Below are 26,279 nucleotides of genomic sequence, written 5' to 3'. Positions count from 1 at the left end.
TCGGCATCGATTGCATTAGCAGAAACATAGTCCGTTAACTTCTCACACAAACTCCAATGCTCTGGTCCTCACGTCATTGTCAAGAGTAACATCCCGCCTAGTAATGAATCTTGTAATCTTGCGTGATGTTATTTTGTAGCGGTGTTTGAACTGGTGGAGGAAATAATTGCTGGCTTTAAATCTGGGAATGCCCATGAAAATAGCTGCTTTTTTCGCCCAAGTCTTTAAAAGCCAGTAGTGAACTGCGTTTCCAACATTACGCGCATTCCTGAATTTGATGTACATATGCTCTCGAATGCGAGCATGTTTGTTTTCTATCGTACCACCTATCTCAAGAGCCTTTACTATTTGCCTCAATTTTGCCAGTGATGTCTTGAATTTTCGGGCAGTTGCTGCAACGCTTTTCTTTCCAATCTTGAAACTGCCATAAATCCTTTTCATTCTTATTTTAGAGAATTGCTCGTGGATACTTCTCCACGGTCAGCGCGTCTGGCCGCGAAACCAGGTGGCCCGGGTTCGAATCCCGGTTGGGGCAAGTTGCCTGGTTGAGGTTTTTCCCGGGGTTTTCCCTCAACCCAATACGAGCAAATGCTGGGTAACTTTCGGTGCTGGACCCCGGACTCATTTCACCGGCATTATCACCTTCATATCATTCAGACGCTAAATAACCTAGATGTTGATACAGCGTCGTAAAATAACCCAATAAAATTAAAAAAAAGATATTTCTCCATTTCAATTTTGGGAGGTGATCGTTCATAGGAACTGGTTGCCATATTATGAACTGGACTACCGAGCACATCGTTATCTTCAGATAAAGTGTCCGATGTTCCATCACTATCACACCACAATGTCTGTCCTTCCGACATATCCATGCCGCCACTGACATATTTCTACAGGATGATAAAAAACTCCCGTGCAATTCGCCTGTCGATGTATGTTGTCCGCTGGGTAATTCTGTGTCACCTCATTCAACAGTATCTGTACCACAGAATGAGGGTTACAACTCATTTTGATAAACACACAATAGTATACACGTATTTCAACTATAGTATCCTTTAACACACAAACAGGCCCAAGCCCTGAATCGTACTACCTACAGTAGCGCTCAAACCTCCTGACGTTTGCAGGTGTGTCTGCTTATCGGCGATACCCAATAGTGGCAGTGCTGCGTTGCAACATATGGGCTACGCAGACCCGCCGCATAGTCGCAGCTTAGAAATCTCAAAAACAAATAACAAGTGCGCTGGGAAAATTGGTATGTCGTTGGGACCCTGCATGTATATATGATGAATGCTTAATGTTTTCTGAACACATAGAAACAAAAATCACATTTCTACCCCCAGTGGTTCCAATTTTATGGGTTAATACGGTAAAACCCCGATAAGATGCTGTTCAAGGGACCTCGTGTAAACCTCGTATTAATCGGGGCCGCGTATTAGACGGGTATACTAATTTTGACTCATATACAGTAGCCTATATATTAGCATTTTTCTTTATTGAAATACATGATTCATGAAATGTATTACAGCATTACTCCATTATGTAATTACTATACTGTATGTCAAAGACATTTACAATATATACTGTACTCAATTCTTTCGAAAAAAGTAATTTATAGTTATTTGTCGCGTGCGTGTTTCCAAATCCTCATGTTTATCACCTTCACTTTCCTGCGCATACATCCTTCCGACGTCGCAGCTGCAGAGATTAAGTCGCAATTTTTTATTATTGTCCTTAATGTGGATGATGGGATTTCTAATGAATCAGAGAGTTGTTTCTGATTAAGAGTACTGTTTTAATCGTAATTTCCATTTTTTTTCCGTCACAGTTGCCTCTGTTTCATTGCTTTTGTGCTGACTTCCAGCAATGAAGTAGTGGACGATATTTATACAGCTGCGATGCGATAAGGAATGTTTATCATATGTAAGAATTTTGAGAACCATAAACTTAAAGCTTCAAACAAAGGGTCTCTTCAGAATATAAGCAGAGTTATCTGTTTGTGAGAGGAGAGGCGAGGAGAGAAGAGAGACTACTAAATTGATATGTCAGTTCGATTTCTGATGGTGTTGTGTGCAGTTGGCTCTGTTTAAAGTACGGTATATGAAAGTGTAATATAATATCTTTTTCGTGTGTTGGCAATTTGGCATTCTCAAAACAATTAATATGTCTCTTAGTGAGCCCAGTACAAGTGGGAATGGTGGATTGAGTGGATATGGCAGTAAAATTCGGAAAATGGTGTTTAGTGTTTATAATTTCTTTAGGAAATACTCTTCTGAAGAAATGCGTAAAAATCTTAACTTTTCAAAATGTCAAGCACTGAATGCCGAGGCGTGTTCTTTAAGTGTCTCTATATCCCGTGTATGCACAGAAGTTAAAAGAGCGCAAACACAGAGTGCCGATAAATTGTTTCATTCTCCTAGAAAGCATATAAATGTTCCTAAAAGAGTTACAAATCTAGACGACTTCCAAAAAGACGTTGTACGACGTACAATTTTTTACTTTTACGATAACGGAAAATTTCCGACAGCTGACAAACTAACCGTACTGCTTAGAAAAAAAATTAATTACTCAGGTTCAGTTTCTTCCACTAAAAGATTATTGATTCGGTTTGTATTCCGCTACAGGAAAACCATTGATGGGCGAAAATATCTAATGGAACGGAATGATATTGTTGCCGCAAGACTGAAGTTTCTGCGCAAAATGCACATGATCAGATCATCAGGTGACACTCGACCCACATTTTACCTTGATGAAACGTGGGTCAACAAAAATCATTCTCTGAAATATGTTCGGCAAGACTCAAATAGAAATGGAGGTCTTAAAGTGCCATGTAGGATCGGCTGAAACAGGTTTCGTTCCAGGTAGTAAATGGATATTCAGATCAAATAAAACCAGTGATTACCACGAAGAAATGACGGGACAGTCATTTCGCGATTGGTTCTTAAACTGATTTCTAAATCATCTAGAGCAGACGTGGGCAATTAAAGAGATGCGCCGTACTACTTTGATTGCTGCAACACGCATCACCTGTTAACGTAATACTCAGCGGTGGATCGCGTGAAGTATTCAAACATGGAACGTTAAGTAATTACGCAGGACAAAAAGATACACGGTTTTCTACAAATGTTATTTTTATGAATAATGACAATGAAAGAAAACAAATTTTCCAAAACAAATACAAACTATTTTACAAAAAGCTGAAACATAACTGTATTTCTAATTTAAACAATTACTGTAAAAACCTTATAAAATGATATAAAACATACAATTCCACAACAGTTAAAAAGTAATGCCATAATCTGAACTTATTTGTTTTGAAAGGGCACCAGTCACTAATTTGCATCCTTTGAAAATAAAATTAAGGAACTAAGGAAAAATAGATTCTTAACAAAATATCAAGCAGATTACTAAGAAACAGAAAAACAACAATTAGGCTATTTTTTAAACTTCTTACTGTAGTTCTTCGTTGTTTTTGTCAATTTACATCAATTGACTCATGCCCTTAAAAGAAAGGATTCGTTTATTCTTCTTCGTCTCGTAAATCAGCAAGTGTTTCAAAATTGGGAGTTATGTCAGACATTGCAATTGTGAGCGGATAGAATAAATTTTCGTCTGAAATGCGCGATCTTGATTTGGATTTTACAATGGCCAACTGAGAAAAAAAAACTGTTCACAAGTAAAGGTTGAGCCAAACATAGAAGCAATTTTCATAACAAAACTCCAAAGATGTGTGAATATTTTACTTTGCAAAGTTGTTATATACATCTAAACCAGCCATACTTGTGCACTTGCACTTGGGGTTTCGCAGCCAGACGCGCTAACCATTACTCCACAGGTGCGGACTACTATTATTATAAAAAATAAAATTAAAAAAATTGTTCCATTAAAACGAGTCTTTTCATAATGTCGCTCAACGTGCTAGTAAAATTTTGTATCATAATAAGCACCTAACGCTTCCCCCTTCTTCGCAACAAAAGAATTCATTTTTCCATTCTTTGTGGAAATAATATTTTTGGACTTTTTTACTTCAGGAGCTTCCTTAGTGAGCGACATTTTTTTTAGTGAAATCCACCGCTGACCGCCAGTGCTTCAACCGGTCGGACAGGTACCCCAGCTAGGGGTGTGGAGGGAGGGAGATCACGTCCTTGCGTTCGACTCCGTTCGACATGTACTATTGATGCCCACGTCTGATCTAGAGGAAGGGAGTATAATTATAATGGTAAATGCCCCATACCATTCCGTTAGCATTAATAGAACACCAAATACCTCCTCTGAAAATGATGAAATCACTGAATGGCTGAAAAATAAAGGTGTTGGTTTTTCTCTCTCAGAAACTAAGTCAGAACTTTTGGAAAAAGTATTGCCTTTCAAAAGCAGTGAAAAAATATATGAACTTGATCAGCTGGCCAATGAAATGGAGCATGAAGTGATAAGACCCCCACCTTATCATTGCCAGTATAATGCAATAGAACTAATTTGGATCCAGGTGAAAAGGGAGGTCGCTAGAAACAACAGAACTTTAAAATGTCGGATGTGGAAGAACTTGTAAATAAGAAACTTAATAATGTGACAATTGAAGACTGGGTAAAATGCGTGAAAGACGCGGTGAAATTACAAGAGGAAGATTTCGCTAAAGAGTTAGGTCGGGAAAACATTTTAGAACCAGTGGTCATTAATTTACAAGAAGACAGTGACACAGATGACAGTAAAAATGATGGTGAGGGGGCTGACGACGACGATTTTGGCTCACTATTAGCTCTGCCACTGGAGTAGAAATTTGCAGCACAAAAGGTACGTTTTATTAATTCATCATTTTCCTTAAACGAAACACAGGCATATAATAACCGCTATTTTTGTAAGAATGTGCTCTGACAGCATGGACATAATGCTATTTAGGGCCATGTCAATTATATAAATTCCATTGTACAGAAAATTACTATTTAAAATTAATCCTATCATTCAATTCATTTGATCAAACTGCGACTTTGTGTTATTCGACAACTTTATTAACCCTAATAAAAGTAAAACTTACAAAATTGATATAAATTCAGCGAGTTACGTCTGACTCAACTAATTTTTCTTTATTTTGTGACTTTTAATTTCATTCGATGCAGTCTGAAGATAATAATAATATTTATTAATATTATTAATATTATTATTATTATCATTATTATTATTAAGTCTTCTGCATCTCCCTATCAAGCCAACATTAGGTAAAGGGTCGCGCTCCACAGTTTTAAAAATACTGCCGCTGAGAGACAGAGACGGAGAGAGTAGTTGTGACAACGTCGCGCTCGCATGTTACTGGCTTTCGCGAAATATCAGGAGGTTTGAGCGCGACTGTAGTCACTTATGGTTACACAAAACGCACTTATTTATACAAGGCAGGAGACTTACCAGGCATGCGCATTATCACAAATTGACATCATGTCTCTCGGGTACAGCGTGTTTCATAACTTATGACTACAAACATTACAGCTGCGAACCCTATTTTTATAAGCCTTGTTTTAGGAGTAGCAAATGATTGCGAAATGCCACACTTCGCACCGATTACTTTGGGCTCATGGTTGTTCAGCCCAGAAAGTTTCGTGGCGATTTTCGTCGGAAGGTCCGAAAGCATCCCTTGTAAGACCACACCGTACAAGAGCCTAGCTCTTACGGTAGTAGCTAGAAACATTTTTGTTTTATAAATGTAATTTGTACTTGTAAACAAATAATTAAATAATAAATAATTAAACAAATAAATAAATGGTTCAAGAAAATGAACTACAAACAACATTCTTAACATGATACAGGAACTGAATTATGAAACGCGTTGAGACGTACGTACAGTACCAGAAGAAAGTAATGGACCTAGTCTTGATGGCAGTGCTCCTGTATGCAGGCAACAAGTTTCGCAAAACTATCCACAAGTAGCATATATGTATATAGATGCTCTTGTTAACTGCACATGTGTAAAGCGTTTTGAAACTTAGTAAAATTAGGCGGCCCATTTCTTTTTTCTGGAACTGTGCAATTGGAAATTATATGTGAACTTCGTAACACTAATTCTTCTTATTTCGTTCATCTCCCTTTCAATTCACCTTTGCTATACAACAGTCCGTTCTCCACACAATACGTCAATATCATTTTATCTCTCTTGTTGTAATGAATGTAAAATCTGTTGAGCCTGGAAATGGAATCCATATAAACGTGACAGAGGTTCATGGCACAGCATAACAGGAGACCGATATGTACGTACGTATATAGCGAAGCAGCACGAGTATAGCGATGTCATAAATTTTCCACGATCATCACAGAATCGTTCTTTTATATGAAAATTTGTTCTTGTGACTAATCGTACTACAATTTACGTTATTGTCGACAAACATTTAAATACAAATAAAATCACAAATGCGTCTTTGTTGCTGCAACAGCAGGCAAGACATTAAATCAATAAGAGGAAGTGATTCAAACATCGCTTGTTATTGCGAAATTTCATTCTATAGCTGAATCTACAATAGGAATATTTGGTATTGCGAAGGGGGGAGGGCAATAGCACCCAACTCGAAGACAATCTCTGGTCTGTTGTACTATTCCCCAGATATGCGCATTCCAAACCCACAACTGACTGCGCTAAGATTCGCTGGGTATGAAATGGTAATGACATGGAGATCGCGACGGAATGACGTAGGTCTACACCAGGTATGCTCATTCTCTAACTCCCGATTACGTTCTGTAATCACAACCTTCCAATGTAGAGCGTGCTGTTCCTCGTTCGAAGCTCGACGGATGACTGCGGAAGGCAGTTCAAGTACTTAGTAAACGTACGAACATTGCGGGACAATGACACAGTCAAAACCTTCTGTAAGCAAACGATTATTCCGTACAGTCTGGGGGGAAGACTATTTTTGTTGTGCATTCGGTGAAAACGTAAAGTGTTTACTATGTTGTAAAGTACTGTCAGGAATACTACTGAGGGCCTGTACTACGATCGCCTGTTAAAGCTCCAGATTCGTATACTCCAGTTTAGCAATCTGGAAGTTAAATATTTTGTTCTGTACTACCAGCGGATTTTAACTGCAGGATTCTTATCCGGAAGATATAGTAACATTTTTATTACGTTGGCAATGAAGTTACTGAAAATGTAGTGAAATTTATTGCGTTGGTATACCTTTCCCCGCGTATTTCATGTTTATGTTCCGTGTTTATATGGTACTATTTATTTTGAGGTTTTATTGTAAGCATTATTGTTATTATTTATTATAATACTGAAGCTCCAGCCAAAAAATAACAGAGTGAAGAACAGAAAATTACATATACTGTATGAAGAAACTTTACATGGAAGCAAAAGGTAAGATTTTAAAGGTTATGTTTCTTTTCGAATAGTAATAATTCCTACCATATGATAGTATTTTGGTTTTCATTACTAGGCCTAAACAGGACGGGTGCGGGTTCCAGCAAAAGTGCGTTTTTCTCCATAATCATTGTTTTATTCACGTGTAACTGCACAAGAAGTGTAGGTCGCAATTATTTTTGTATTGTAATTAATATTAAGTGTGCTTTCAGTTTGTTGTATAGCCTACATTATTAGTGAATAGGGCCTATTTCGGTAATTTTTTAGAAATAGTGTACTTCACGGCTGCAAATCATGGGTCGAAGGCACAATAACTCGTTTAAAAAAGAAAAGTTCACTGATACTGATAATAATGAATGATGTCTTTGGCCTGGGATTTCTAACCAACATTAGTACAGCAAGGTACATTGTTCCTAGCAAATTATCAATATTTCAGTATGTTAGGCCTACGTATTTTACTGTTAATAAGTGGGCGGATATTTTGTATTAAGCCCATAATATCATTCGATCACAGATAGGGCCTAACGTTATTTTTTAAAAGAACAGCATGAGGTGGAGAGACGTTTCCACTAAAATGCAATAGGCCTATCTGTTTGTAATGCACATTCAACACCTCGTAAAATAACACAGAAACAGCAGATATTAAGTTTTTTTTTTTTTCCAAAGTTTCTATGTACAGTATAGTCATATGTTTGATATTGTACTGACAATCATCCATTAAAAGCTTTTGCTTATTTAGGTATAGAAACTTAGATAAGGGAAAAAGAGAAATACAGTATATTTCCTAATGTTGTAGATTGCATATGGAATTAACCTAGTTTTACTTCCTTTTTAGTATTATAGAATGAAGCATTGGAAGAATATAGTAACATCAGCACAAATACAAGGACCTGAAAACAGCTGAGAAGCAAATTTGAATTCTTGGAAAAGAACACAAATAAAATTGCTGCTGCAGAGAAACAATGCAGGCTACAAACAATTGGAGCCCCTCCAACTGAAGCAAAACCAAATCCAAACTTATCCAAGGTAAGTGATTTAATTCTCCTATCAATTGAGTGATTTCTCAGTGATTTTGATTCATATTCAATGCATAAGTTCATTTATATGTTAAGTTATACAATTATTAAATAATAAGCAGAGGAAATTGTATAACACAAGTTTGAATTCTTTTTATTTATTTATTTATTCATACATTCACTCATTTATTTATTTACTTACTTTTGTTACAGCCGAAGTAGTAACTAAACCAAGTTCCACTGATACCAGTGCAGCTAATAACACGAATGAGGTTAGTGTGTAAGGAATTAAGAGTCAGAAGAAGGAGATGATGAGCTTTAGAGATAAAAAAAAATATTAGATTCTTGAAAATTGTTATACAAATTTAATTTAATGTCGGTATTACATTATAATACTATTATTTCTTTTTTATTTACAGTACCATTCAGGTTCACAGTGCAATTCTTTAGTTTTTGAAGTGAAACTGGACATCCCAACAATATCTCCAGGTAATTTGATTTATACTACAAAACGTCCTTTCACATTCTACATATGATGCTTACTTTTCCAATCTGAAATAGCTGTAACATGTAAACACATTTTCAGCCAACATGTTGAAAATAAAACTAACACACATACTATATGAAATCTGTAGCAAGCAGTAGATAAATTAGATGCAAAAAAAAATGTTAAAATATAAATTGTACATAATGATGAAATGGTCACAAGAAATGGATGTCACAAAAAGTAAACATCATTGTATTATAATATTATGTGAGATTTGAGTGGGAATTTGAAATTTATAAATGTAGGCCTAAAAATAGAAAATACACTGAACTGAAGAATTTATTTTGAGATTTCTCTGCAAAGGGTTTGTAATCAGATTAGGCCACATTATGTTAAGTTGTATTTCAATTTTACTGTAAGGAAACTTGTGAATGATTTCTTGTGTACAGAAAAACTGAAAAATATCTTTTCATAAGATAAAACAGAAACTGACTACACTCTATTTACAATAGAACTATTTGCTTGGTTTTTCCTCTCTCTTTTTTATTGCAGCTTTACTTTCTTATTGTTAAAAATGAGTTTGGATTAATAGCACGTTAGAAAATACAATACTGTTACAGCTGCTGACTTTGAAGTGTCCACACATTTATGATAAAACATCATCTTTCTCCAGAATTAATTATCTTAAGAATTAAGTCCACTCTTAAAATATTACAGAGTCAGCTGGTGCAGCAGATGAAGGTCTTCCACTGTACGGGTGTCTACACAGTGTAATGAAAGTAAGTTTTAAGTGAAATTACTGGTTTATTCAGTGTAAGTAGTATAGGCTAAACCCAGAAAGGTCTGAATATAAGCATATATCCCTCTCTTAAATATTTCAGCTGATAATGGGATAATAGCTGATCGAGTTACACCCCAAGGATGCTTAAAAAAAATAAAGAAAAAGCAAGCCTCTGAGGAATGCATTAGCCACATTGAAAAATCTTTCTCCATCTGTGAACTGTAAGTCTAATGTTGACTTAATTATACTTGAGATGTTAGAAATGCATGAACTTCAATACTATTACAGTGATTTCTTTAAAAAATACATTAGTTGAAAGTTGGATGCTAACATTATAACAAAGAATGATTTAAAATAAAAGTAAGTCATGTCCTTATGTTTGGAAAGAGATGGGGTTTGGAATATCAAAAGTAACATTTGGAGTTTTTACATTACTTTTTCCTCCTCTTTAATGGGTGGTCCATCTACAAGGACATCTTCAATTAGTGGCAGAAAGTAAATGCTACAATAATCACTCATTCTTTATGTTTTAACAAAAAATATGTTTAATTTTGTTGACCAGATTTGTTTGACCTGGATGACTGGAAGATTACTTCTTCTCATCCTTCTAATGGGGTGATAATCTCTTGCAGCTGTTCTTGATCCCTATGGTCTCTGCTTTATCTGCTAGTCTTCAGGATTAGGTTCGAGTCAGGTGATAATTATAAGCTAATCTAAGGTTTCTGGTTGGGTTCGGGTCTGGTTCAGATCAGGCCGAGATGGGTCGGGCCTAAGAATTATGGCCTGTGCAGATCTCTAACAAATGGGGCTTATAGCTGAAGTTGGCTCTGCCACAGTTTTCCAAGTTTTGTGTATTTGCATATGTATTTGTGTTGTGTTTAATTACAGTTACTATGTATTCTTATGTATTAGCCTGCATATTATTAATTTGTAAATATGACATGTACCATAGCATATATAATGAGACAGTGGATGTAATAAATGATTATGCTTATTGTGTCTCCTGAAAAATGTCGTGTTTTGTTTACACAAAATAAATAAATAAATTTTAAATTTAATTGCAGCTATAGTCCATCTCTCTTGTTTTAATTACACATTGACAGAGTACCTGAATAAATTGAAGCGTCAGCTGGAACAACGTTGTAAGTTACAACATTTTCATTCGGTGTGTTTCCGTGTAGTAATGTTGTATGTCATGTTACCTTGCTATACTCCTTGGCTTGCAACTGTCCACTCAAAAGTTTGCTACCCTCATAAGAACAAAGTTGTACTCCTACACATTTTTGCAGCTCCTGTAAATTTGACCAAATGTAACTTATAACGTTGTTCCAGCCGACGGTTCAATTAATGTGCCTCTTGAAAAATGTTGTTTTACCATATTTTGCTTATGTAAAATAAATTTGAATTGCAGATACAGTGCATTAGCCTGTTAAGAGATCACTGTGAGGGATCCCAGCAATAAAATATATTTAAAAAGTAACGATATGAATATGTTTGCATACATGAATCACTAGGCCTAGCGTGAATGAAACAGCTCCCTTGCAAAACATAAATGCCAATTCCAAAACTTTCAGGAAATGAAGAAAAACTGACACGTCTAAAATTCAATAAACTGTTACAGTTTGTTAAATAATAATATATAGCAAGCATATCTTAAGTCTGATTAGTGAAATATGTTAGGCCTACTCCTACTGGCGAGCGATATATGCAAGGAAGGAGAAGGGAACTTGCCACCCTACCACATTATCTCCTGGCAGTTGTCTCATGAGTGATGCCTTATTGATATTCCAATCTATTTTCGGAGAGTTGACTAAACAACTAGCAGACAGTTCTAGGAAAACTTTAATCAAGACCTATAATATGTACATAAAACCTGTATTAAAATACTATTCAGAAGTATTCGTAACAGCATCAAAAAGAGAGATAGAATCCCTCGGAAGAAAAAAACAAGCCTTGCACTTAATTACTGGAGCAAATAAAACTACTCCCAATGAAGCATTAAAAGTCATCACTTCAATTAAACCAAGCAGCAAGTGCAGCACTAGCTCGATTGACAACAGTTCCTGCTGTAACTTCGTGGACCCCACAAAAAATCTCCTACTGTTGTCAATGTTCTCCCAGTGGCATAGAATCTCAATACCAATAGTAATTGGGCCATTGGAGATAAGGCATTATTTCTGGAAAAATGAACAAACAATTAGATTTGGTTACACCTTTACCGGTAAATCTTTACAATAGCGTTACCAAAAGAAGGCAAGGACTCCCTACAGGATAGCCTGGAAGAGAGAGGTTTGGATGTAGTTTTGACATTTTTTTTTTTTTTTTTAGACAATTGTAAATATATGCAAATCATACTAACCTAACATGTCACTAACTCGATCTTACGAAAACTTGTCTTTTCCCTTTAATTAATAAGGAAACACAGTAATGAAATGAATGTGCTGCCCTTCCCTGCCGCCTACCCCTTCTATCTCGACAGAGCGATCCTGCCTACCCGTACCTCTCCACCGGACTCCACTTTCACAGCAACTTTCCACCTTTATTTGGGAAATTGGTGTCGGCACTCAATTTTTCTTTCGTTTACAGTACATATGACTTGACTAGAAGCCAAATATGTGAATACATTTGTATCTTAAAGTGGTAACGCAATTGTGAAGAAATGATAGTTTACCATATAAAGGATTTTGATATATTATATACGGTTATTATTATTTTTTTTATATAAAAGTATTTTGAAACTTATTGTAGGTTGCCCTATATTATTATATCAATCACCTTAATACCTTGTAAGGACAACGGAACACCTGCATGAAGCAACATTCTAACCTCACTTCTACTGTACGCCTATTACAGGTTACTGTACTTCAAAATAATTATTATAGTGCTATTATATAAAAAATATTAATGTAATACCTAAAGAAATAGTGTAGCTTATTATTAACTGTGTACTTACGATCTGTGTCTTGTTTCAGTTGATAATAGATTTCATGTAGTAGGTTTCATTATTCGAAACTGTCTAAAAAATTTCTCGTCATCCCACTCTTCAAAATTATTTGGACGCAGCCTTATTCGTTTTGCTGTTCTGATATAACGAAGCATCTGCTCCAGAACTTATCATCAGAATCAGTATCAAAATTAAATTGATCCTTCAAATCACCAGCTGTACGACGTGCAGCCATCTTGATTTCAACACCGAGTTCCAACCTCCGGATAACGCCTATCTGCCACTCTGCCTTCCGGATTGCTAAACTGGAAGTTTAGCCTCCAGATTGCACATAACCAAAAGTCGTAGTACGCAATTACAACCCAACTTCCGGATAAATATGCCATCTGCCGGATAAGTTTAAACTAGAACTTTATCCGAGAGTCGTAGTACAGGCCCTGAGCAACATAAAACAACATTATAGGGTCTGCCACCCAGAACATGCCGAAGTAACAGAGAAGCTGTTTTCTGTAATATGTAGGCTATTCATATACTAATATTGTTGTTATTATTATTATTATTATTATTATTATTATTATTATTATTATTATTATTATTATTATTATTATTATTATTTCAGCAGAAATACATGTTTTGATAAAATGATTCTTCAGGGGTGCAACGTGCACTACAGCTTCAAGAATTGAAAGCATTTAATGAAAAGTCAAACACTGAAGAGAGTCGAACAATTCAAAGTCTGTGTTTAGGAGCAAGAGATGTATGGTGCCTGATCAAAATATAGTTAATTATATCTCTGTAGCCTACTGGAACAGTTCAAATGTGAATTCACAGAATATAGATTTAGTGATTTTGAACGTATGGAGAGTGATATTAATTTTTTTGTTAATCCTTTCATAGCAAATTTAGTACAGTCCGTGAGAGCGCAGTTCCAAGACGAGTTACTTGATCTACAAAGTAACGTAGAATTCTGAACTAAATGCAGAGAATATGACTTGACAAGCATAGAATTATTTAAAAAACGAACAAAACGAAATATCCCAAGATGAGCTTATTCGCTGCCACTATGTTAGCTACCTTCGCCTGGACATATGTATGCGAACAATTATGTATTTTCGAGAATGAAGGTTACTAAATCCAAACATAGATACCGATTAAAAGATGAGCATCTTTTGAGCCAGCTGCGCATTGCAGTAAATTCGTTGGAAATAGATTTCCGATTACTTGCAGAAAATAATGCACATGTTGAATAGACCGCAATGTGTGGTGGAATATGAAAATAACATTATCTATGATATAATAATATCATAACTATATTAAATACTGTGTAATAAATAATGTAATAACTGAATATTACAGTGTATACTCTTTCCTTTTTCGAATTCAGTTTATTATCCATATGTGTAAGAGTGTAAGAACTATGCTACGGCAGTACTGCAATGTACAGTACGATGCAATGTAGTTGCGGAGCCCAATCACTACACTGTGTGTGTTTTGCAGTGCAGCATCATCCGTGTAATCGGTGCTTTTACAATTTTAGCATACCTGGTCTACACGAATAACGTGGAGAAACTGGACGTCTCCGAGAATAATCACAACTGCGACTTTGTCCACACAAGTTTCCATAAGGATTTTTAAATAAAAAATCTCAGTCGTAATTGTGGCTCGAACAAGGACCACCTGCGTAACAGGTCGGTGCTTTAGTACACGGAACCACCGCAGGCTTTTATAGAACTATAACATAAAAAGGTGAAGCCAGTCCGATTACAGGCCAAATCGACTCAGGGGATGATGGGAAGTTAAATGCTCACACCTTTACAGACAAAAGGCATCAATGGCAGTAGGGACCAGTCCTACGTGCTCGCCACCTCTACCCCCAAGGAATTACCCCTGGTACTGATTTCTGTTAGAGGAGGAGTAAACCCCAGGGCTATAGCGCTGCCGGAAGGAGAAAATCCATAAACCCATCGGGAATCGATGCAAACCTTCCGACTTCGTCTTAACCGCGACGTTACAACGAGCCCCAGGATCATAATTTATATTTATAAATTAACGATCGATAAGAACTTACTTCATCGTATGGGTCAGAACATTATTTTGAGGAATTACCTCTCTGTGCCGTATTGGAATAGTCAGGTACCGACGACAATGCCAGACATTCTCGTGGCTGTTTGTCCACAGATCTTTCGTCGTATGGACTCCAGAGAGTAGCTGTCATGTGCTGTAGTCATGAATCGTTGATATTAAGTATTATTCATTTTGGAGATACAGATTTTTGATGGTAGGAAGAACAAAAAAGTTTCTCCAACATCGTCCTTTTTTTCTGCTACGGACTCCACTTTGATCGATCGGAATTTGAATTCGGTTTTCTAGCATCGATACCCGACTCGTCTTTCGACGGGGCAACACCCACTCGTAATACAAATACGTATTACTCCGCACTAACTCTATTCCCAATCTGTTATGTTGCAGCTTATTTATCCCAAATATATTTTGCGCATTTATATGCCTCTGTTCGCTATGTGGAATACATCTAAATAAAAATTTACCAGACATGCATATTAAACAAACTATCTCAGCAATTTATACATTTGTATAATCGCCAATTTATTCGACAAACCTACTTTCGTTTGCCAGTGATGGAGATTACTTTAATAGGCAATTTCACATTAGATGGGGTATTGTCGTGTATTATTTTTTTATTGTATACGTCTTTGCTATCAATCGTGAAATAAATCGCAAACAAAAGATAAAATGAAAAAGTAAATAATTCTTTCTTTCCTTCCGCCCTGAATACTACTCAACAAAGCGAATTTTAGACGCGGAAAATATGTGCAACACTCTATGACGTCATCGTATCGTAACTTACACCGTATTCCGAATCACACCGGACCCGTGGACATAAATGACGTCACGCTGCAGCGAAATAGGAACAAAACTGCTGGAAGGTTCAATGGCTAACATGGCGGCTGTACAAGTTGTCTGTGCTACACTAGGAAGATTTTGCGAAATTTCTGTACTGTCATCTCGTTCAAAGAAAAGAGAGCATAAACAATTTATTTCTTGAACCGGTAGTAATAACTGGTCCGTTGACATGTTCGCTCATAAGCCATTAACATATTTTTTTTATGTTTTGCTCATTACAAACAATACAGCAGAATACACCGCCATGACACAAGAGTGCACGATGTCATTAGTCTGCTAATTCCCGCCCTATACACGAATCAATCAGATTCATTGATGGCGGTTGATGGAGACTGCCATTACCTCTGCAAGCTGATGGAACCGGTGCGACACCGGTGGAGCATTAGTGACGTCATCGTTGAAATTCGGAACACCGTGATGCCATCAGATTGCTCAGCGCTGAGATTCGGAATACGATCTTAAACAATCGCAGAGCCCTGGCCTACAAGGCCAAGTCGGTAGTTCGCCTTGCTGGGTAATATTTCGGTCAGTATTTACATCTAGGGTGGTTCTATTTTAGTAAAGGTATGTAACACAAATGTATAATAAAGCATAATTATGTGACAAAGAATGCCGGGTACTTTATACGAATTAATTTATAGTCTGGTTAACTCAAAATTAATGGCGTTTCTTCACTATTTCCTGGCTTTCCACAATATCTCAGGAAAAATACAGATCACCATCATAAAGGTCCTGAAGAAAGGATTCAAATTTCAGAACCAGGTAGAAAGAAGGTAAAGCAATATAGTTCTCCAAGGATAAAATATCAAATTTAAGTGGCATTCTTTAATAACACAGACATATATGAACATTCTGGTTGGATATTAAGAAGCAGATTGATTGATGATATATATTTCATGATAACTGAGTTCAGTTATTCATCTTTTCTAAGAAAAGTAGGCCTATTAATTAAGAATAACAGTGGAGAATTATTTGTGACAATGTGCATAACGCTATCAAGCACTTTGAATGGATATTGAATATAAAATAATGTGTGATTCATTTTCAAAATTAGCGAATTTCTTAGCAGCTCTGAATATTATTGAAAATAATAGTCACTTTTCGAGATAAGGTAACGTAAGTATATTATCTTAGTTTGATGTATCCTGGATTGAAGGGAATAAAACATAGTCGGATTTTAAGTTCACACATGAATGGCTTACATTACTGGTCACGAAACGTTAGATACCTTAACCATTATTAGTTGATTTACTTCTCACTGCCTGTACAATACTTCGTTCTGCTGTTTGCCAGCTGCATATACATTTCTAAAGATTCTGAAACTCATTGCACTATCACATTAATCATATTTAAGAAAATTCATATTGTTTAGTGTTAGTACTGGAATAAATGAACCTTTGGAAAATTTTCGGACCAAATTATGAAGTCCTTGAGCTTCATGAAAATATGTTATGTCCCTTGTTAAACGAGCATAAAGGCAACTAACTTGCCGGTATATCAAGTAACACACACTACATAATAATTGTCGCAACAGCAATTGAAACGTAAGTGATAAAAATCTGACGTCAAATATTTAGATGCCTCTATTCTGTATGATCATACATCGAAAGTTCTAAGTAAACTTTAGGCCTACAATATAAGAACGTATGTGAGATTGCTACTGCGGACAATAAATAACAAACTAAATATTCATTATTTTATTGATACAAAATGTGCAATGTCTCCTCTGTTGGTAATGTATTCTAAATACACGTCATTATGAAGATTTTTTTTTTTTTTTTTTTTTTTTCATTTTTGAATACTGTAAAGATACGGATACGGAATTAAAAAATGGGCCGAGTTTTGGTAGCATTCCTCCACTATGTAAACAAAAAGCTTCGCAAGACTGTCCATAAGTAGCATACATTTAGGCGCCTTTGTTTTCTGCACATGCGCAATGCTTTGTATCTGGAACTTGGTAAAATTAGGTGGCCCAAATTTTGTTTATGGGTCTGTACATACTAAGATTTCTTTTAATTTTGTGGTGCAACTGAATAAAAGAGTTGAACAGGTCATTTACTTACTCATCCATAGAAGGTAATATTGTAATAGTCTTACAATTAAATGTGTCATTTCGCATAAATGTTGCAAACTATACAATTTCAAACTCACACTTCTGTCTCAAGCTGCAATTTATTGAATTCATAACTGGTATATGCTTTCTTCAAATAATACAACGGCGAACCAATAAATACACTTAACCTCAAACTGGGAAATATTAAACATAAATTTGCAATATAAACCGTACTGGAAATTGAACTTGGTTTTATTATGTTACTATTTATTTTTAGTGTCTGTCCAAAATTTTAAAAAGACAATTGTGTAGTAAAACAAGAACAAAATAAAAGTTCAAATGTTATATTTTGTACAATGATGATAAATAGGCCTATGTCTAGTTGGGTGATAGTCCTCTGCAAGGAACTAAAACCGCCATATTATGTGATGTCGCAAACTCACCCTTATATCCTTATGAAAGCAATGCCTAAACTAATAACAAGAGACAATTTGAAGTAAAATCATAGATTAACACAACACTGCATTGAGTAAGCGTTTGAATTTCTATGAAGATCCGTACAATTCTTTACATTTTTAGTTTCTTTCCGGTTCGTATTACGAATATATGTTTTGTTTGACACTTTACCCATCCTTGACTGGAGGTAATAACCTCTAAATTTAATACCCATTGCTTCAACAGCGACGTAAAGATGAATTCCATTCATGAAGCTTAGTTGAAAGAAAGACAAAGAGAGTGATTTGGTTAAAAAAATACCATAAGCATTTTAAATGCCTTAGGCATTTCAAGTATCCTGTTGTTATATACTAGGGCATTAGATAAATAATGGCAACAATGCTGTAAATCAGTGCTCCTAGCGGTGACCATTAAAACCTTGTACTACGTAATAGAGCAGCGATTGTTTAATAAATTTGCAATATTGAAGGTCTCGAAGTAACCATATTTTGTAAATACAGTGGCTGTTTCTGATTTGTTGTACACAATGCAGCCCTAAATGTACGAACAAAGGTGTTTCATAAAAATCCAAGTTGGAAGAGAAAAACATGCAACTCAGTGCTTTAGGGCATTACAAGAAGCCTGTCGGAGAGAAGTCCTAACATACTGAACTATTGCAAGTTCGGTGGAAGCGAGGCATTCGCTTTCAATCAAGAGTTGACATCCGGAGAGCTTCAGATTGATCAGTGAGAGAGATATGAATGGTGAATTTGCAAAACGACTTAAGTCCACATTTTGGGGGTTTTGAGTTGAGAGCATGATTATGTTACTGTGTGCAAGGGGCATAGTTTAGTAGCAGAACGACTTTAATCCACGACTTTTGTATAGTTTTTATTAGCATCAGAATATTTGGTTAAGGTATTAAACGACTTTAGTCCAGGACTTAAGTTCTTTTTCCTGCCAAGTACTGAAGAAACTTACATAATATGTAATTTTAATCATACACTCAGCTCATTGTTTTTTTGTTTGTTGTCATTGGCAATTCTTTCCGAACTTATCTCACGTTTACCATTCCTTCCAGTGCATCCTTCAGTAGGCAGTTCTATTCAGCCAGTGACACAACCAATTCCCTTTATACTTCTTGATCATTTTCAGCAGCATTCTTTCCCACACTTTCCAACACAGTGGTTTATCCGCGATCAATGAAATCAAAATTCAAGATATTCGTAAAATGCTTACGCACATTCGTGATGAAGTAGACGGGAATACATTTTACGAAAACATTATAGCATGAGAGACGACAAAGAATTGAAAGATGAAACTAAGCTGTGGCTCGTTATAACACTCCTAAGACTTGTCTGCATTCTTATGATTAACAAATGTTCAAAATAATGTTGTTCAACAATTGCAATAAGGTTATTTTATGATTTTGGTATAAATACATTTAGTTACACATGTTTATGTTTCAGTAACCTAATAATTATGATGTAGTATTGAAGTTAATTTGCAGAACAACTTAAGTTCTGAAGATAATTACAATTTTTACGACCTGAAGAAGAATACAAAAGTATGAATTTTTATAATAAAACTATTTATCTTACATATCTCTTACATATAAAAAATTATATTGTAACAATATATGGTTCAGCGAGGCTAAAAGCAGTTTTCTTCAATTTTCTCAAAACTACTTCTAGGGACTCAAGTCGTTTTGCAAATTTACCGTTCATATACAGAAATGCTGCTGCAGATCGAGTCCGCCTTTTTTTCCAAGAATTTGGCAACGTATTGTTGATATGGCAGGAACTATATTTGAAGTATGTAATGTCAAAAGTAACATAAATTGAATGTGAAACAGTAACTATGTTATTACATTTCGAACAGTCTAGTATTACTCTTTATGGACAACTTTTCAAAAGATGCCGGCGGCAATTTTGTACTTCATGTTATAATTTAGTAAATAAGGGCCAACATGGACATAAATTATTACACCTGCATGTTCCAAAATAACATGAATACAATTGGCATAAATTTACAAAGATATGGTTTATAAGATAACAAGGACAACTCTCAAAACGTATAGGAATTACAGGATAAAACTCTGGGGGCATATAAATGGTAAATACTTTATAATCGTATATTTTATATAGTCAATAAAAATGCTATGTAACAGAATGAATTGTAAGCAGCAACTATATAACAGGTTTCGTTTCCTTCGGAAATTCACAAGCCTCTAATTATTCCAACATAATTACGGCATAGTAATTATTTAAGTTAAAAAATTAAAAACCCAACTTCTCTATCTTTATTACGCTATTTTTCTTCTGAGTGAGGCATAGTAATCCAAACATGATTTGAATTGGGCTTGAAAAAATGGAAGTATTCTGTATATAAATATTAATATTAAATATGCATGTAATAAAGCATTCTCTATTCTTCATTCACTAAAATGATTGTATCATTATCCACCTAAATTAAAACAGACGCTGGTACAGACACTCATTCTACCTCACTTCGATTATTGCGACGTTTTGTTCAGTGATCTCAGGATTGATTCCTCCCAGAAACTACAGCGTGTTCATAACGCGTGCGTCCGCTTCATTTGTAATGTTCGATACAATGATCATATTTCACCTTCTTTCGAGAAGTTATAATGGATTAAGTTACATTAGAGGAGAAATCTGCACTCGCTTTCTCTCTTATATCGAATTATGCATAGTACTTCATACCCCATTATCTCCTGGCCTAGTTGCCTCATAAATGGTGCTTTTTAGTATCACTTGTGAGGTTCAGATCTGTCTTCGGATAGATGACTAAACAACAACAACAACATTCTCCTCTTATTTATTCGCCTGTTTCCACACCCTCTCTCGTTATCTTAGTATTAATACTCGATCACAACGCTATAACACGCTAGAAATTCCACACCACACATCTTCCCTATATTCCTCATCTTTCACTGTTGCTACTACTCGTCACTGGAACTCTCTGCCGCCTGAAGTCAAGGATTGCCGAACCTTGAAATCTTTCAAATCCAAGTTAGAAAATTACCTAATGACGAGTTGCCAAACTAACTTACTGTTATGACAAGTGTTGTATTGCATGTTTTCACATATTCACTACTTTTTTATATTCTAGTGATATTTATTTTATTTTATCTGTTTTTATTTAATCATATTTACCATAATGGTATATCTATAATGTGATATCTTGAGCCAAATATAATAATTTTCCTTGCTGTATGTAGGCTACCTAAAATGTTATGTTCATTGTATGCTTTGTACTTTATTTTGTTGCTGCTGCTGCTGCTGCTACTGCTACTGCTACTACTACTATTATTATTATTATTATTATTATTATTATTATTATTATCATATTTTTATACTTTGTCTCATTTATTTTGACTTACTGTTCACATTTATTACGCCTTTTCCTTTCTTTCTATATGTTACATAATATTAAGTCTAATTTCTATTGACTTGTTGCTTACATTGTATTATGATTATCTCCTTCAGGTTTGTGTCTGTACTTTACTTTGTAAATTTGTTGTGTTTTTTGTATCGCACTTTTACTCCTGGTTGAGTGTTGAAGAAGGCCGTATGGCCTTAATTCTGTCAGGTTAAATAAACATTATTATTATTATTATTATTATTATTATTATTATTATTATTATCATCGATCAGTAAATACTATGTCCACGATTCGTTAGGTGCTCATCTACTTCACCTTAATTCGGTGAAACATGACATTGAATTATTACGTCACACATTATCATGTTACAGGTGAGCTGATATAATTCTTCTCCTGCTTACATGAAAACTATGGCAATTAAAATGTTTAATCATTACGTTGCCACACATCAGGCATTAGTAATACTCATACGAAAAATGTTAGACTACTTTAGTAAAGAGTGGATATAGATAACAAAATTGTCACTTTTTATTTTTTTTTATTTTAGTAGGTTATTTTACGACGCTTTATCAACAGCTTAGGTTATTTAGCGTCTGAATGAGATGAAGGTGATAATGCTGGTGAAATGAGTCCGGGGTCCAGCACCGAAAGTTACCCAGCATTTGCTCATAGCCTATTGGGTTGAGAGAAAACCTCGGGAAAAACCTCAACCAGGCAACTTTCCCCGACCGGGAATCGAACCCGGGCCACCTGGTTTCGCGGCCAGACTCGTTAACCGTTACTCCACGTGACTTTTTATCTTCTGCCAACTAATAATAAGTAAATTTGCAATAGGTTATTGAGTGCACAACAGCATGAAGTCTGTGATTTCGCTTTCGAAGTCATAGTATAATAATTCTTTGCTTCATACAAATAGTGAAAGGAATATGTTATCATAATTATTACTGTAACTCCGAATAAGTTGCACAAGTACACAGTAATTCTCGCGCTCATTGTTACAAATCATGTTGCTGATTATTACTCTTTTTGTTGTTCTTTTCTTGTACTTATGAATTATCCAAAGTCACACCTAAACGTAGAAACTATATCCTTGCACATCGCGTGTTCTTTCCTGTTGATTCTTTCATTCTATGTCCTAGTTCACAAAAGTATGGTATAAAACTTTACAAATAAATTCACCTATACTTTGTACAAATTATGAGAAAAGTGTTGCACAAAGGTATGGTGTGCAATTTTACTTCATTACCTATAAATTAAAAGTGCAATTACTATTGTTATGTTCCACAAAAGTATCAATAATAGTTTAGATATGTACACTCGTACAGTCTCCTCTACCAGTGAAAGGAAAATAATATTGCTAATAAAAGTCTATCTTTCAGCAATTTTATTAGTGTTATATCAACATATAAACTTTTAAATGTGGTGTTCTAGTAGCAGTTAAAGTGATGGAAATGTAACAAAAATCATAGAGTTTATAAAGAAAAAATACATTTCAAATTTAACACAAAATTGGAACACAGTTAACTTTTAGGTTAAGTGCCATAGAGGCTGAAGGACTGAAGATTTTTGCTAGCGCAGTCCGTTGACTAATGTTGGTACTACTGCAATCCATATGGAGCCAAAAACTAGGATTGCCTTGGCAAGAAACTTTTCTCACATTATATTATCTAAAATAGCCTACATTATGAACTATCAGAATTGCAAGGTACAGGGTGGTTATAATTAAACTGACTGTGTTCAGTGTGGTACAGCACGGACTCTAACGATCGTAAGAGTGTGAAACTTCGTAGATATGCTAATTAACCAATGCGCTCGCGAATTATGCCAAAAATAGTTCCAAATCTCGCCACCAGGTGTAAATATGATGTTGTAAGCAGTCAAAACATGCAATTGACTGTAACTCTGACGTCAGTATGTTCTCCCGGTTGCATTGCATTGTGTCAGTTCCCTATTGCTTGGTGACGCGTGTTCAAGTGAATGTTCGTTGAAAATGTAGAAGGTTGAACTTTTCCTTGTGAAACGCAATGGCTATTGAGAAGAGAGACCGTGCACTGCTAGTGAAGTTGTTTTACCAGAATATCAGCAATAGCAACGCTGCATTGCGGGAATATCGCCGACAGAAAGAGTTGAGAAGAGGTCCCATGTCAATTAATGGGCTGAGGAACATGATGAAAATATTCGAGGAAACAGGTGAATTAGGTGTCGCACCAGGGAGAGGACGGCCTGAACTAAAGGCTAGCATACAAAGACATGTCGCTCTGATTTCACCAGATATGCTACGAGCAACTGTCGACCATGCCGTGTTACGGATGCAACATGTTGCTGAGGTGGGAGGCCATGTTGAACAGTGTTTATAACAATAGTTCCTAATAAACGTGCCATTATCATGTGTTTGATCTTTCCTGCCTTTTTCCTGCGCCCATACAACGTTCTGACTTATTATAGCGCCATATCTTCACCTGGTGGCAAGATGTGGAACTAAGTAATTTTTTTGGAATAATTCGCGAGCGCATTGCTTAATTAGCATATCTACGAGGTTTCACACTCCTACTATCACTACAGTCCGTGCTGTGCCAAGCTGAACACCGTCAAGGTGGTTATAATTAAACTAACGGGGTTCCAATTGCTGCACAGTATGAATTTTGTAGGGATACTAGTGCAACTGCACCGTAAAATCTTGCGAACTCTTGACCAGGGGAGCGACAATTCACGTAACACAGCTCGAGCACTGGTTGCAGAATTTTAGTGGTGTTGCACCGTCAGCTACAGCTACAGAAACTTCATAAACGACTTCTATGGGAATGGGCCGTCATCTTCTCCCTGGTGCGACATCTAATTCACCTGTTTCCTAGAATTTTCTCATCATTTTCTTCAGCCCATTAATTGACACGGAACCTCTTCTCAACTGTTTCTGTCGGCGATATTCCCGCAATGCAGCGTTGCTATTGCCGTCATTCTGGTAAAACAACTTCACTAGCAGTGCACGGTCTCTTTCCTCAATACCCATTGCGTTTCACAAGGAAAAAAAAAATTAACCTTCTAAATTTTCAACAAACATTCACTTCACTAGCGGAATCAACACGCGTCACAAAGCAACAGGGAACCGACACATTGCAATGCAACCGGAAGAACATAGTGACGTCAGAGTTACAGACAATTGCACGTTTTGACTGCTTACAGCGCCATATTCACACGTGGTGGCGAGACTTGGAACTAATTTTTTGGCATAATTCGCGAGCGCATTGGTTAATTAGCATATCTACGAAATTTCACATTCCTACGATCATGAGATTCCTTGCTGTGTCACGCTGAACACCGTCAGTTTTGATTATAACCACCTTGTATTATGATAATAAGTTCAGAAAAATATTTCAGTAACATTAATTTTTGTCACAGTTCATTAAATACGATATTATAAATAAGGAAGATTAACATAACCTTATCATAGGCATAAAGCACTAATGCAAGCAGCCTGTATATACATCATTATGACGTCACTGGTACATATTTACCGGTACTAATAAATTAATGTATAGTGTTATAGACATATAATTTTGTGGAACAACTCCACACATTACAATAACTTTCAGACGCAATTTATAATGTGTTATACCACTGTGAAATAGGACCCTGGAGGCTGTAGACGCAAGAATGGTCTTATTGGGAAGTCAGAACCCGAGAGCACAACTGTATTACAAGTTGGTCTCAAAAATGTATTTTCCTTCGACACGAACAACATTAGTAGGCTACTTTGATACTTTATTCTACGTAGTTCTGAATGATTGTGAAACTTGGACTCTCGCTTTGAGAGAGGAACAGAGGCTAAGAGTATTCGAGAATGAAGTGCTTAGGAAAATATTTGGAGCTAAGAGGGATGAAGTTACAGGAGAATGGAGAAAGTTACACAACGCAGAACTGAATGCATTGTATTCTTCACCTAACAGAATTAGGAACATTAAATCTAGACGTTTGAGATGGGCAGGGCATGTAGCACGTATGGACGAATCCGGAAATACATAAAGAGTGTTAGTCGGGAGGCCGGAGGGAAAAGACCTTTGGGAAAACCGGGACTAGATGGGAGGATAATATAAAAATGGATTTGAGGGAGGTGGGATATGCTTGTAAGGACTGGATTAATCTTCCTCAGGATAGGGACCGATGGGAGCTTATGTGAGGGCGGAAATGAACCTCCGGGTTCCTTAAAAGCCATTTTATGTAAGTAAAGAAAAGACCAAGGAAATAGTGTGTTTTTATTTGGAATGAATAATTACTCATTGCGTGTGTATTTTTATTGGTTATTTAACGACGCTGTATCAACTACTGAGTTATTTAGCGTCGATGGAATTGGTAATAGCGAGATGGTATTTGACGAAATGAGGACGAAGATTCGCCAGAGATTACCTGACATTCGCCTTACGGTAGAGGGAAAACTCGTAAAAACCCAATCATTTAATCATCCCAAGCGAGAATCGAACCAACGACCGAGCGTAGTTCCGGATCAGAAAGCAAACACTTCTGCCGTCTGAACTACGCCGGTGTCTTGTGTGTTGTGGAGTTAAAATAAAAACTTAGTAAAGGTTTCACTAAATGGGTGTATATTGCATTTTATGTGCATCATCCCGGGTAAGTAGACTTACAGATGTAGAATCTGGGGATTTAGCAGACATTCCGTCTACAGACATTTCATCAACGATTAATTCTGCCTGATTGTGAAATTCGTCATCAAGAAAGTTTTTGACAACTGAGAAACTCGACAAGGGGAATGTCGACAACAGGCGTTTGGTCAACACCAATACATCTACAGACAACTCGTCAAAATTAGTTGGTCAACGGACAGTACGGCTACGGTCATTTCGTCAACAATCTTTTCGCCTACATTTATTTTAGATGAGAGGAA

The 26,279-nt window shown here is 36.0% G+C and overlaps 1 protein-coding gene and 2 long non-coding RNA genes across 9 annotated transcripts in view; 1 reads left to right on the top strand and 2 right to left on the bottom strand.

The window, feature by feature from the left end:
* Window positions 1-26,279, bottom strand: part of Ac78C (adenylyl cyclase 78C) — a 665,405-nt gene that overhangs the window by 556,358 nt on the left and 82,768 nt on the right. The window lies entirely within an intron of this gene.
* Window positions 6,955-10,383, top strand: LOC138704981 (uncharacterized). Of its 3 annotated transcripts, none has more exons than XR_011333519.1 (7): window positions 6,955-7,333; window positions 8,172-8,362; window positions 8,566-8,624; window positions 8,772-8,841; window positions 9,557-9,618; window positions 9,721-9,841; window positions 10,253-10,383. It is a non-coding gene; the product is annotated as an uncharacterized lncRNA (long non-coding RNA). The 3 variants fall into 3 exon arrangements; XR_011333520.1 differs by having other exon boundaries at window positions 10,183-10,351; XR_011333521.1 differs by lacking the exon at window positions 6,955-7,333 and adding an exon at window positions 7,497-7,738.
* On the bottom strand, window positions 11,445-12,931 carry LOC138704982 (uncharacterized). Its single transcript, XR_011333522.1, has 2 exons — window positions 12,574-12,931; window positions 11,445-11,797 (listed from the first exon to the last, which is right to left on the bottom strand). It is a non-coding gene; the product is annotated as an uncharacterized lncRNA (long non-coding RNA).

The sequence above is a fragment of the Periplaneta americana genome, chromosome 8 (assembly GCF_040183065.1).
Source record: "Periplaneta americana isolate PAMFEO1 chromosome 8, P.americana_PAMFEO1_priV1, whole genome shotgun sequence".
NCBI classification, from domain to species: Eukaryota; Metazoa; Arthropoda; class Insecta; order Blattodea; family Blattidae; genus Periplaneta; species Periplaneta americana.
This window is presented reverse-complemented; position numbering and strand designations above follow the sequence as displayed.